At 37.9% G+C, this 14,679-nt stretch overlaps 1 long non-coding RNA gene across 4 annotated transcripts in view; it reads left to right on the forward strand.

Moving 5' to 3' along the window:
• Positions 1–14,679, forward strand: part of LOC140606909 (uncharacterized) — a 183,013-nt gene that overhangs the window by 2,803 nt on the left and 165,531 nt on the right. The window lies entirely within an intron of this gene.

Here is a 14,679-nt window from a genome sequence, read left to right on the forward strand (position 1 = left end):
ATGAATGGTTGTGTGACGCAGAAGGTGATTCCTCCACCAGCAGCACAAATCTTTCCTTTGCACTTATATAAATATCTCTAGCAATTAGATATATTTTCAGACTTCCATCAACCATATAGGCAGTCCGATTTTACAGTGATGAGAAATGAAAATCTCCTGTCATTTGCAACTGCTTGCTATTAAGAACCCCTTACTAATCTTCACAGTAATAATTAATAGCAATAAATAATAAATCAATGTCAGATGAATTTAAAGGGCAGGCAGGTTGAGTCTGCAATCTGCGGCAATGAGGACCAGCCATGGGCTATGGTATTTTAAGGCGCTGAACGTAATCTTACCAATGGGACAGCAGCCTTGGCAGTTTCACTTCCCGTACTGGTAAGATTTAATGTTCATATGAAATTTAATAAATGTATTTGTTGAGTAAATACTTTGTACCTGAACTGTTTGCTGGGTGATATGGGAGACTTAAGAGCCCTGGGTGAAACCATTCCTTCCCTCTGAGAATTCACAATCTCTCATTGAGAAGACAAGCAATGCACAAGTGAAATCAAATGGCCAAATGACAGCGTAAGGCAGCCTATGATTGAAGTGCTAAAATCGATCATGCAAGGGAAAAAAAAACATTCCTGGAGCGTTTCTGAGTTGTGAAACCAACTAGAATTTATGGGCAAGTTTAGAATGGAGGGTTTACTTACTATGGATGAAGCATTACCGTGTAGGGATAATGAGTTGTGTTAAGGATGCTAAGAGTGTGCCAGAAGACAGGATTGCCTCTTCATGCAGTTTATGTCCCAAAACACCTGTTAGGCTCCCAGATCTGTCTATATACATGTAATTGTGTGTATAAATTAGAAGCTGCTTCTAAGAATGCTACACGTCTCTGCCTACACAGACACCGTTTCTTCTAGAGCAGTGGGCTTTATTGGTCATTTGTTACCACTGTAACACACAGTGCAGTGATGATGCCTTATTTTTCTGGCATACCTGGGAATGCAGCATATCGCATAAGAGCTTTTTCTGACTAATTGGTATTTCTTTGTGGTGGGAATGATCTTCTCTAATATACTGTATGCATCCTCGAGCTCTATCCGATTGCCCCTGGAACACTCTGTATCTCTCTCAAGTATAGCATGTTTTGTTCCTCTCGTGCTATTACAGCTATGGCTCCCTATGTTTTTTGCACCGACCAATAGTGAGCTTTTCAGGATCCACTGCCATGTCTTTTATCTTTATACCTCCATTGCCTTGCACACAGCCAAAGAAATACATCAGTCTGAATAAATGTCAGTAAATGCAGGGTGGAATGAAAGCAACAGTATTTTTGAGTATACTACGACTTTTGCACGGTGACTCAGTATCATTATAATAAACACGAGCTATTTCATTTTTACCTGCAATAGAGGAGGACTGTCCGGGTACGCTAAGAGTAATGTCTTCAACATTAAATGACCAGAAACTAAGCTTATTTAAGTCGTCTGTTTGCTTTCTCTCTCTTCTTCACCAATGACAGCCTTCACTTCTCATTTTTGCTTCTGCCAAATATATCAGGCTGTCACCATGCTCTGTCTAATTTGTTGATTCTAATCTGCACTGTACTGAGAAATTATATAACCAAGGTTGCTTTAAAATATATGTGAAGTGAAAGCAAATATAATCTAAAGGGCTTAAGGTGGCTATATATTTTTGAAATAGTATGAGCAGATGCCAAATTTGGAGTTACCTTGCTTTTTGGCTAGTTTCCTTTTTTGGGTAAAAAAGCTTCAGGATATGGATTTCTGACATCTATTTTAGCTTCTCAGAGCATTTAAATGGTTTAGTCCTTGCATTTACTGTGCAATAAGTAGTTGAGGAAGACCTCTGGGTAAGGGAGGTAACTTTGTGTCTGCAAATATGCATATATTTATATGTACATGTACAACAAAATCATGCAGCCATTTATTCAGGAATCATCTAAGTACTTACTGTGTCCATTACTATGATCTTTGCTTTCTATCAAATATGTTAAAACCAACAGTAATAAGTGGGATCATTTGTTTTTTCATTCATACTTCCAGAGCAGCTGAATTATTATTTAGCAAATTACTCTTCTGTCATGCTCTGGAAGACCTTACGTATTTTGTGTGGGTGAGACAATTACATTCTGAAAATGCTTTATTCATCCAGACCCCCATTACCATGGCTCTTAACACGATGATGATGATGATGACCATTTCATCTGTGTTGTCTGTGGCACATTAGCTCCCTTAGACGTAATGAGCCTAAACTAAAGTCTCCGTTCATTCTCTGTTAAAGTGGATGGCAGCTGCTTAGGTCAGGTAACCCTGCCATAAGATGCCTGCAACTTGACTTTTTCCAGAACTAACAATAACAGAAAACAACTTCAGACAACCAAAGTTAGTCACTGCTGTAGGCATTTCAGGAATATGCCACAAGATACAAAGAATATAGAAAACATATTTTGAGTAATGTCAATGATATTGTCATGTTATTTTATTTTGTCATGTTACTTTTGAAAGAGAGGGTACATACCCTCATGTCCAGGGTTTGGAATATCGGCTTTAACAATTTGTGTGTGTGGTCTTTCAAGTGTTGAGTATGTGTATGTAGGTCTTTCTTTTTTTTTTATTGTCAAAGCAACTATGGAAAATGCATAAGATAAACATTAAAAAATGTAGGTGGATGTAGGAAAACACCGAAAATAAATCCATATCCCCACCATTGTGAATACTTTGGTGTATTTCTTCCCTTTTTCCTATCTTTTTGTTTCTCTTTTTTTATCTTTATATATTTTTTATACTTTTAGGATCAATTGTGACATACTTTTTGATACATGAGTACCATACCTTTTATATTTAAATATTTGTCATGCAATTAAAATTCATTTGAAGGCATATGTTTTCATGTTTATATGTATTTGTGAGCCAAACTTTGATGAATCATCACCTATTCTGATACCTTTCTATTCATTTTTGGTTTATATTTGTATAAAGATACATTAACTCCTTTTGTAGATTGTTTATCTTCATCTCCTACTGTTTTGTTAGGTTTCCAAATGTGGAATTACTAGGTCAAAGGGTGTGATCTCCTGAAACTTTTTTTTTTATTGCCTTCTTTCAAGTGAAATCCTGATGCACTGAATTTCAAGGATGTTCTAAGTTATGTGATCTTGACAGTGGTGACGGCATTGCACAGTGGGGAGAGTTTGGGCTTTGGGTCAGCCTGATATGTGTTTGTGACATTGATCCAGCTAGCTGTAAAAGTCTGTTATAGGGATTAGAAATAATACAATAAAAAAAATGCTTGCTACATAATGAACACTTAGGCGGTGGAATTATTTACACTAGCTCTTGCTGCTACTAATGATGATGAGGTTAATAAATAGAATAACTTAATTGGGGAAGTAAGATGTATTCAAGAGATATTTATATGTAATAAGCCTTTAAATAACATAGCAATCTGTTGCAGTGCCTGCTTAAGTGCGAAAATCATAAACGAAGAGGTAAGTATCTGAGGAGTTTGGGAACATTTTATAGCTGTGTCGAAGTATGGGTTGGTGTTAGAGGGAGAAAAGCAGAGTGGATTTTCCTGGTGATGGTCAGCATTTGAATACATTCATGAATAAAGAGATTTTAGGACTGAACATCAAATTTGGGCCAGATTTTAGACTCTTTAGACAAGCAGGAGGAGTGACACTCTATTCTTTAGAGAGGGGGCAATCTGCAGATGAGTGAATGCAGGGCTAAAAGATGTGAGCAGGACTGTTAGGACACTGATCTGATTGTCATTTCTCTCCGTTGCCTCTGGCTGGAGTCCTCCCATGTGATCTTGGCTTCTGGATTTCTCTTCATATGATTTCCCAAATCCCAATTTTAATTTATAAGGAAATAGAGAAATTCTGTCACAGGGAAGCTCCTCATGTGAGTGGAAGCTGTTGATACAGCCTCTAAGCCTGCTCATTCCTTCCTCTGCTTTCTGCAGAGTACAACTTTTCATGACATCGGTGCTCAGACAAATCTAGAAATCATAGAATAAGGCTGATAATTTTCACAGCCAGTGACTAATCCCCCCCCCCCAAATTATTCCTACGCTGACTGTAATATATAAAATTTGGCCCAGCACTCCTCATACAAGACCTTACTTCCAAACGTTTGACTTAATTCTGAGGCTTCACTGTGAGAGACTCTCTTCCATTTTAAAAATAAATTTGGTCAGTATCGGAGGAGATGACTGATGGTTTCCTCCTTCATTGACTTGTGTTCTGCAGGTATAAGAACCTTCATTGGTCCTTGGTAAATTTATCTTTTCACATTCAAAGCCTTATGTATAAATTACAGACAACTTGTGTTATAACTATGCAGAAATAAAATGCTATACCTCATTGTCACCGATAACATTAATGACTCACGATAACAGGAAAAATAGCATTAATAACATTATATGATTATTAAAAAGAAAACCCAAGTTATGTTAGTACCCATTTTATAGGTGCTTACTTGGGTATTTTAATGTACTAATTGGGATCAAATCCAGATATTTCTTCTCCTCCACTTGGATCTGAGCTTCATCCAGTCCATTCTAAATGTTAAAGAAATTCAAAGGAATGATTACTGTAAAGAAGCATTTCAGAAAATTGTTTCTATGATTAGCAACAGAGAAACTCTGAATTTATTTCACAGACTTAAATTCTGTCACAGTGGTCACAGTGTTGCAGCTTCTGATCTTCTTGTCAGCAAAGAAGATCTCATTTTAAGACTTGTATTTATGCTAAATCTATCCCTTTATGTGGTTGGCATAACTGAATTGCCAAATTTTAGCAGGCCAGGAACTGATGCTATAAATAATGCCTTCTTGTCACCTCATTGTCATCTTCCTGCATGTAAACCGAAATACAAAGACCCCTTACTGTACCTGTGAAGTCAACTTGGAAAAAAAATCAACTAAGAGAGCTAGCTTTCCAACTAACTGATATTAAACCACTTATACGTGTTAACACATGCAGTAATGCTTTCCAAAAAGAAAAATCCTTGAAAACTAATGAGGTATTTCCCGCTTGGGCAAAGGTTAAAACCCAAAGCTATTGTTCTTAATGCCTATTATTTTTATATAAAAATATAGTGCCTCCTTAGTACTGGATTAAGAAAGAAGGGATGTACCTAATAAATTAGTTGGCACAAAGCAAACTCAAAGTGCATAAAAGTGAAAATGCACACGCACACAGAGCTCTATCTCTTGACCTCATGGTGTCATATCTGAAAACCTCACAAGACGTTGAAGATGGTTCAAGTTTGATTTGTAGTTACTTAGTTGTGACAAAAGAGCTGTAGTCAGCTTTGAGTCTCCAATTTCTCGGCAACTTGCGTTCACGATTCTGATTTTATGGTGTTTAAGAGTTCACTCATATTTTACAATTTGCAATTTAAAACATTATCTACTCACCCATTGCACACATATTTCTGATGCATTAAAATATGAAACTTTCAAATCAGATAGTGGTGACTCTGTCAGTATTTTCCAAAAATAGAATAATCTATAAAGCTCTGAGGCTACACCACTTTAATCTTTCTGCAAAATGCTAGCTAAGTACACATAACATAAGCAGTTCTTCCCTTGGAGTAGCACACGGTAAAAGTGTGATTTGTACATCCTGGCAGAGATTATCTGAACATCTACTTGGTCAAAGCATCATTTAGCACAAAAGACTTTGTCACCAGTGCCGTATCCATAATGTCAAAATCCAGGCAGTATAATGGAAACGTCTGCAAGTCTCCTTAATCCTGGGCTCACAATGAATCGGTGCTCTTCCCTAAGTGAATTAAGCACAGATATTAATTCACTCTTTTCTTTGTTCTATCTTCTTTCCTCATGCATTGCTCGCCTTGGTTCATTTTTCCTCTCCACGATCCACACGTTATTTCAAATCCTACAAGAAAAGGGGACTCAGACATAGCCAGTGATCCAGGCAGAGCACTTATAATTATATTATTAACATTATTCAGCATTTGATTCATCTTCGGAAATGCAGTTCAGGATCTGCATGATTCCAGCTCCACAGGCTCCATTACAAAAGCACAGCCTATCAAAGCAACTTGCCGGAAAAGCATCAAGCACACTTAATATAAAACCAACCCATACCCTGCAGGCAAAATAGTCCAGTCGGCATAAAATAAAAATAAAATATAAAAACCGTTTTTGAAATTGTTTTTTTTTTTTTTCCCACAAGCATTTCTCTGTAAATTGACTTGAAGGCCATGACACAAAGCCCAAAAATGAAAGAAAGAACAGGGGAAAAAAGGAACCCACCCCCCCCTTCCTGCCACAGACAGGTGTCCTGTTCTTTCTCCTGTCTCCTGAACCCTCTTCGGAGTCTCCACGGCAAGGAAGGCAGCCTGCCCTGCAGCCCTGTTGCAAGCAACATAGGGACTGGAGGTCTCTCCTACAAGCCCCCCCAACTCCACTGAAGACCCCCTCAGACCAAGAAGACTTTTTCTCACAGGAGAGTTTGAGAGAGTCTATGAGTTCATGCTCGAAGTGAATTTCCTAATTTCCTCTCTGGGCAAATACCAGGGTATTTATTTCTCTTACGTAATTTCCAGGGAGTCCGTTATGTGACCCGACTTCTATTCTGTTGGTCTACTGAGGGACCTTACCGTCAAACGGTCACCCTTGGTGAGAATGTACCCAAGAACTGATCTATCACTGCAAAGGAGGAACTTAACAATTCCTGGAAGGAAAAGGGTTAAGAGCCAGTAAAAACAGCATAAACTTACACATGACCTAGTATGATTACACTTTTATTCTCTTCCTTGCAAGGAACAACAATGACAACATCCATAACTAATGCTTCTGGTCTGAAAAACCTTTTCAACAACTTTCTGGTTCGCAAGGATCTCTAGGCAGAGAGATGTACTTGCTGGTGATTTTTCTTTCAAGAGGATCTAAAAGGTTTATTACATCATGGAAAAATAATCTCAAGTATTGGGAGCAGGGAGCAGTCTTGGGTGATTGGTTTGTGATGGTCTGATTCTGGCTGACACGTTCTAGAATTAGGACTGTTTTGTCCTGATCTTAACCTAAGTGTGAGGAAGATGCATGGTTTCAACAGCCAAAGGACTTGGCTTCAGAAAGAATCCTGAGCAGAGAAAAGCCACAGCAGTGGCTTAAGTTTAAAAACAAAACAAACAAACAAAAAATGGTCCTGGAGAAAAACAGGGAGCATGCATTTGTTTTCTTTCCTTTAGAGATATCTGAGATCAAATGCTCCAAAGAGTGAATGAGCTACATGCTGCAGTCCTCTGGGTCCTCATCCTGCAGTGGAAGCTTCTCTACCTGAGCTCTCTATAGAGGGTCCAGGTGAGGGTGATTGAAAGTGGGCGGAACTAACCTGCACCACTCAGATCCCTAACTCAACCCCGCCCCTTCCCCATCCCAACAGGCTCCTCTCCTTTTTTCCCTTTCTCCAGGAATTTTCCATCAGCTGGAAGGCAGGGACATCAGTTGTCACACTGATGGGAGATGTTGCACTTTTGCACTTGGCCATGGCTGCATCTGGGTGGCCTTGTGTTTGCCTGTGGAGCCCCCGGATACTAGACGGGCCAGCAGCAGCTGCTTGGGACAGGTCCTCCCCATGTCACTCTGTTCTCTTCCTCCCCTCTCCTCCTCCTCCTTTGGGATTTGTACACAAATGTCTCGAGGAAAACCTTTATGATGCTTCTTGGCAATGGAACTCAAATATCTAGATGGGCACATATCTGGAAGAGGTGGTCTTGGGGAGTTTTCCATACAGTAAATTGTTAGAAGTACCTAATGAAGGGCTCAATTACAATGAAAAATGTAACAACCTGGGAAGAAAACAAATGAGACATTTTGAGATAGCGTTACTGGGAGATTTTTTCCCCCTAAATATCATTTTTTTCAAAAAACTTGATTCCTTGTGGAATTTTTTTAAAGATTTTATTCATTTATTTGACAGAGAGAGAGAGAGAGAGAGTGCGAGCAAGCAGAAGCAGGTGGAGCAATAAATAGAAGGAGAGGGAGAAGCAGGCTCCCTGCTGAGCAGAGAGCCCAATGCCATGAGGGTTGTGGGGCTCCATCCCAGGAACCTGGGATCATGACCTGAGCAGAAGGCAGATACTCAACTGACTGAGCCACCCAGGCTCCCCTCCTTGGGTAGAATTTTATTTTAAAATGCCCTTTATTTTGTTCATGAAAACAATACAGGATTGAGGATTTTGATGGGAGAGTATGTACATCAAGAAAACGAACCAGAGCAAAGATATATGATTGATACATCATATGCAAATGTCCCTCTATTACAAGACCCATGGAAAATGAAAACTTTTCTTCTGAAATCAGGGACTTCCTGAGATTTTAAATCAAGGAGGTCACCCTTTCCACTGACTGTTCTGGACCAGGGGATCTGCAAGCTGCAGCCCACAGGCCAAATCTGGCTCACCATCTATATAGCTCCTGAGCTAAGAATGATTTACATTTCTTAAATGTTGGGGAAAAAATAAAAAATAATAATATTTTGTCACACTTGAATATTTTATAAAATTCAGATTTCTATATTCATTAGTAAAGTTGCAGTTGGAACATAGCTATGCTCATTTGCTTACAGATTGTCTATGACTACTGCCTTTGTGCTATAACAGCAAAGTCGAGCAGAAGACACAGAGGCCATATGTGGCCCACAAACCTTAGAATACTGACTCTCTGGCCCCTTACAGAAAAAGTTTGCTGACCACTGATCCAAAATACTGCTATGGGCATTAGGCCAAGTGGAGTAAAAAGGGTGTAAAAGCCATTCCTCAGCTCTCCTACTAGCAGACTGAATACATTTAATTGTAGCATTTATTTAACTGTGGGTACCTCCTTGTTAAAAAGGAAAGAAAATGCTCATAGGTTTATTTTTAGGATTAGCTATATATGGATTATAAAATGTATATTCAAACAATAAGTGTTTTCTGTCTAAACTAATATTTAGTTTATTCGATATTTTGATCAGATTCACTTACTTGTCAAAATTAAGTGTCTTTCAAGTAGGCTCACAAAATAAAATTAAGGTTACTCTTAATATAAATCCTTAGGAGCACTTGGGTGGCTCAGTTGGTTAAGTGTCTGCCTTCAGCTCAGGTCATAATCTCCGGGTCCTGGGATCGAGTCCCGCACCAGGCTCCCTGCTCAGTGGGAAGTCTGATTCTCCCTCTGCCTCTGCCTCTCCCTCTAGACTCTCTTTCACTCTCAATGTCTCTCAAATAAATTTAAAAAATCTTTTAAAAAATAATATAAATAATTTAAAAATTAGTAAATGTCAAAATTGATTCTGTGGAGATTGATTTTTACAAATCCATAGATAGCCTGTTTTATGCTCACAGATACATAAGGGACCTGAGAGTCTGTGAAACTATCAGACAAGTATTTCACTTTGAGTTGCTTCAACTCAACAAATGTTGAATTTGATCTCATTAGCAATCATTAAGTGTTGCATATAAGAGTATTTAGTGATTGAAAAATATCTTAAAAATAAATAATAGAAGAAAATATATTATATTAGAAAAAAGAAATTGCATCCTGGAAAATGTTTAAGGACTCTGAATTTTGAATGCAGATTGTATCATATGATTCCATTTCTTTGAGAAAAGAAAATCTTTAAGTTTAAATCAGTTTCTGAATCTAAACCTCTTTCTATATTTGTCTTCAGCGCTAGGATTTGGATGTGGTAAAGAAGGCACTACACACCTCAAGTATGAACTTTAAGAATTGCAAAAATAAAAACAAAAAACCAGGAATCAAGATAAGTAATAGTTTAAATGCATATTTTTTTAAAAAATATGATATAATGCAAAATAATCCATGATAAACAAAATAGGCCAAAATTGTTATGCAATTCAGATTTGTTGGAGTTCCTGCAATAGAAAAATTCAGAATATCAATATATCAAAAAATATAGGCCTATTTCTCTTACATGTAAAAAGATGGGCTCTCTGCAGACCATATGCTGGGTGCCTCCCGATATAAAATTTAACAATGACCTAGTAGATGTGATTATAACTTATTTTTATTTTCTTGTAACTGTGTATTGGCATTTTCTCATTTTTATCCAAATACTTACTATTTCGTAATAAAGAAAAAAACCTAATACACCGTATAATTTTAAGACTAAAATGAAGATGCCATTCCTTTTTATTAGAAGTTTGTCTTCTTTGTTAAGACCAAGACAGCATTTTGATCTTTCATTTGCTGAGGTAACTACAAATAATACTGGTTAAATGCTCTTCCAGTTCACACAGACTTTGCAATCATATTTCTGTACTCATTAGGGAAAAAAATATTATATCTGTCTAGAAGCACAACTAAGTCATTTATATAATCTCTTGTTCTTTAGCTGTTAAATGAGTGAATGCAGAAATAGTTCTAAATCAATGTAAGTTCACTGGTGAGGCTAGGGGAAATTTCCTCCCTGGGTTTCACAAGAAAAAATAAAAACCAGAATGCACATTTTAAACATAATTCAACGTGCACCTTTTACCAACCCTGCCTCACAGAAGGCAAATACTGGTCAATTCCTTCAAGGAACAGAAGTACAACATCATCAAGACTTGTTTCCAGTATTTTGGGATGCAATTCTAAGAAATTAATTAATAATTAATTAATAGGAGTTTGGTCTTTTCTCCCTACACAAAACTAGTCACGACTGTAAGCCTCATTTAATCGTATTTTGTAAGAGTTACCTTGTTTGTTTATTGCAATATCAGAAACTCAATATTAAATAAATAGAGCTTTGGCCTTCTGCGTATTTGAATATTTCCTTTACAAGGGAGAGAGACGGGAACACATCCTATCATTAACTCTCCTGTCTCTGGTTTGTCATCACACTGTTAATAATATGAAATGCTAAACCCACAGACTGACCCCGAAAACCAGATTCTAATGTGAAAATCTTCCTTTAAAGTAGTGATTTCCAGTGAGCTTGTGCCTGATAGGTTTGTCACCTGACATTAATTTTTCGTAACCCAATTAAATAGTAGCATAACAGCTGTGCTTCCATAGAGAACAATTAGCCATTCAACATGTTGCATGGAGAAAAATTTCAGAATAGCCTACAGGAATCAATTAAAGAAAAACGCAACAGGGAGAAAAATCAAATGTGATCCCCATGGGATTTAAAAACTAATAAATTGTTGTATATCCTGAGAAATTGTAGGAAGAAAATTCATCAAACATCAAAAAGAAATAAAGCCAGCCCACTGATTTCAGAATCCTGAGTTTTCAGATGGAATTTTGCGTTTTCAGAATCTACTCTAGTGAGATGGTAATGATGATGCTAATTCTCTCAAACATTATAAGATTCCCTCAATCCTTTATATTTAGTTTAATTCTTTTTTATTTTTTAAAAAGGGATGTTAGTGATCTTTGGGGTTAAATATTATTCATCAAAAATCCATGGATAAAAATCAATCCGTGGATAAAAAATCTTATTTTATCCTGTTTTTATTGTATGAACTTGGAAGAGGGGGTTGAACAAGATTTTTCTTACGATTCTGTCCAAAGTTATTTTTCTGTGATCTCTTTGGCCAAAGTAAAATGGCAGAAATTTTACCTTATATTATTGGGCCTCTTAACTTCCTCTATGAGAAATAAAATTGTTATAATCTCTTTTTAAAACTTCCGCATGAATGTAAGTCCTCTGAGAGTCATATTTAATTTGAATGATTAAGATGTAAACACAGTTAAATATGAGTTATTACCTTAGTTCTCCGTTGGCCTGGGTGGTTTCAGTCCTGTGACATTCAATATGACATCAGTATATATTTCTTCTGTTTGTTTTTGCGTAGTTACTTTAATCTGTTGATCTCTGAAGGTTGATATAAAGGTGCTGTTACTATTATTACTATTTTGTCATCATTATCATTATAGTTTCCAGTTCAGAGAATGTTAAGCTAAAGACCAGCCCTTTCTTTCTTCATAGCCAATAATTGTGAGTTTAAAAACCATAATGTTTTGTATTTCCAACACAATGTTCTTACAGGATTATGGATTTCCTTCATATAGTCTCCCGGAAAAGCTAATTAGATGGCAGCTATCATTGCAAACACAAAAAAATAAGAAGATAGTGCATTTGTTGCTTTCAAGAGTGTTTCCTTAGTAGTTACTTGTAAATAAGCATTCTAACGAGCTTTTCTGACCCTCTCCCTTTTTTTTTTTTCTTAAGATTTGATTTATTTATGCATGAGAGACACAGAGAGAAAGTGGCAGAGACACAGGCAGACAGAGAAGCAGGCTCCACGCAGTGAGCCCGACGTGGGACTCGATCCCAGATCCCCAGGATCACGCCCTGGGCTGAAGGCGACGCTAAATCGCTGAGCCACCCGGGCTGCCCTTTGACCCTCTCTCTTATTTATATGTTATGATAGTCAACCAATCCACCGTAGCAACCCAATAAACAGCAACTTTAATATAAGCTAAATATAAGTACAACCCTCATCCAAATATTACAGTTGAATTTACAATGACAACCACAAAATATGCATCAGAGTTTTGTTTACATCATAAATGCCTCTTTTTCAATACCTTTAGGAGTATACATTGAACATTTTTCATTGATCAATACAAAAATCCATGCCCTGATATATGCCCAACATAGCTTTACAAATAGTTAATGTGTTCATTGAAAAGCCCATTGTTGGACTTGAATCCATCACCCTCCTTCTTTACATTTACAATGAAAAATCAACTTCTCTAGTTTTTATCTTCTATTGAATGATTGAAATTCACCTTATTAGATTTTAGCATCACTTAACTACATGCTCTGTAATAGCAAATTTTAAAAGCATGAAAAGTAAATTCAAAAATGAAATTTAGGGACACCTGGGTGGCTTAGTCAGTAAAGCCTCCAACTCTTATTTTCAGCTCAGATCATGATCTCAGAGTCATGAGATCGAGCCCCCCATCGTGGCTCCATGCTGAGTGTGGACCTGCTTAAGATTTTCTCTCTCTCCCATGCCCTCCCTGTCCCCTATATGCATGCACACTCTCTACCTCTCCCCTCTATAAAAAAATAAAAAATAAATAAAAAATCAAATTTAAAAGGACTTGGTTGTAAGAGCATGTCAAGCAATATCCCAAACCAAGGCAGCACCAAATCCCTCCTCCTCCTCAAAAAAAAAAAAAAAAAAAAAGGAGTGGTTGTGGAAAAGGTTCATTGGAGAAGACATTCATAGCAATCCAGGGTACATACAAGGGGATGGGCTGACTTTAAGTGGAAAGACCAGTTTTGACATCATACGCAATACATGGGGGAAAAAAAAATCAAACCCATGGATGGAAAAAAATAAAAGTCAAACTACCATAAAGACAAACAAATGTTTGATTAAAAACTGTGTCCCTCAGTTGATTGCTCTTTAGCTCCAGCACCAATGCATAGCAGCCAGGTGGCCGCAGCTCTAGAAAAACCCCAGCTTCAAACAGACTCTGATTCTGCAGCTCGAGTACTCAACACAGCCTCTTTTACTACACTTTAATACCACATCCTAAAAAGCTTGTGAAATACTATACAGACCCATGGGCCAGGATGGAGTCCCAACACACTTTACACATTTGCTTTCGACAGTTGGTTGTAATCTAGGACCAAACACAGAGAGAGGGAGAGCTAGCACGTTGAGTCAGAGGCTTTTTTTTTTTTTTTTTTTTTTCCCTCTTCAGTATATTCACATGGTCAGATGTTCTTTCTGAACCAAAATGGTGATCCAGCCATTTCCTTCTAGATCTTCACAATTCGTGTTTCCATGACAGGTAAAATTAGTTATCCCTTTGATTAAACTGTGTGAGTGCATGTGCCACTTGCTCATTTCAAAAGCTGGGTTTTTGAGGTTGGACAGAGGGTTTTTGGGTGTATTTTTTTTTAATCTGGATTTTTTTTAAAAAATTGGTAAATTCTTGGTAAATTCAGTTTTATGGCAAATGTTATAACAGAGCCCCGCTGGCTGATGTGACTTTAAACATGGTCACAGGCCTCCGAGGGACTTTGGGAACACCTGACAACCCCATTAGATTTTCCTGGTCCATTCACACTCCTGGGCTCTGAGAGGAGTCCTGAGCCATTTCCAGCTCCACCCAAACCTCCAACATACGCTTCATTCTTGGCTGACTCCCTTGCTCCTCATCACACTGAGAGAAATGGCAGCAGAGAGAAGGATACCTCTTCACCCTTCAGGTTCCTGCACGCATCCACATGGTCATCCCCACCTGGGTATGCTGCCCTCCCTCTCGTGTCTGCTGGGGCTGGGGTGTCCCCCTCCCTCCACTTGTAGACTGGGCGCCATCCCTGCTCATCTATTCAAGGCCTCTTCTTTATTTATCCCCTGTCTCCTACATTGTCTATTTTTTCCTCTCTATGGGATCATTCCCATCTGCTCATAAACATGCTGAACTACCTCCCACTAACAAAAGAAAGAAAAATACAAAGAAGGAAATTTAAAAAAAAGGGGGGGGGGGAAGCTTCCCTTGACCCTATCCCTTTCTCCAGCTGTTAACTTCATTTATCTCCTCCCCTTTTTATCAAAACGTTTCAGAAGATGTTCCTGTCTTCTCAAACCAAATTCTCCATTGAATCCCCTTGAGTTGGCCACACCCCCCAGGCATTCTTACCACCCCCCCCCCATCAACTCTGTTTCCTCC

Source organism: Canis lupus, chromosome 16, assembly GCF_048164855.1.
Source record: "Canis lupus baileyi chromosome 16, mCanLup2.hap1, whole genome shotgun sequence".
Taxonomy (NCBI): Eukaryota; Metazoa; Chordata; class Mammalia; order Carnivora; family Canidae; genus Canis; species Canis lupus.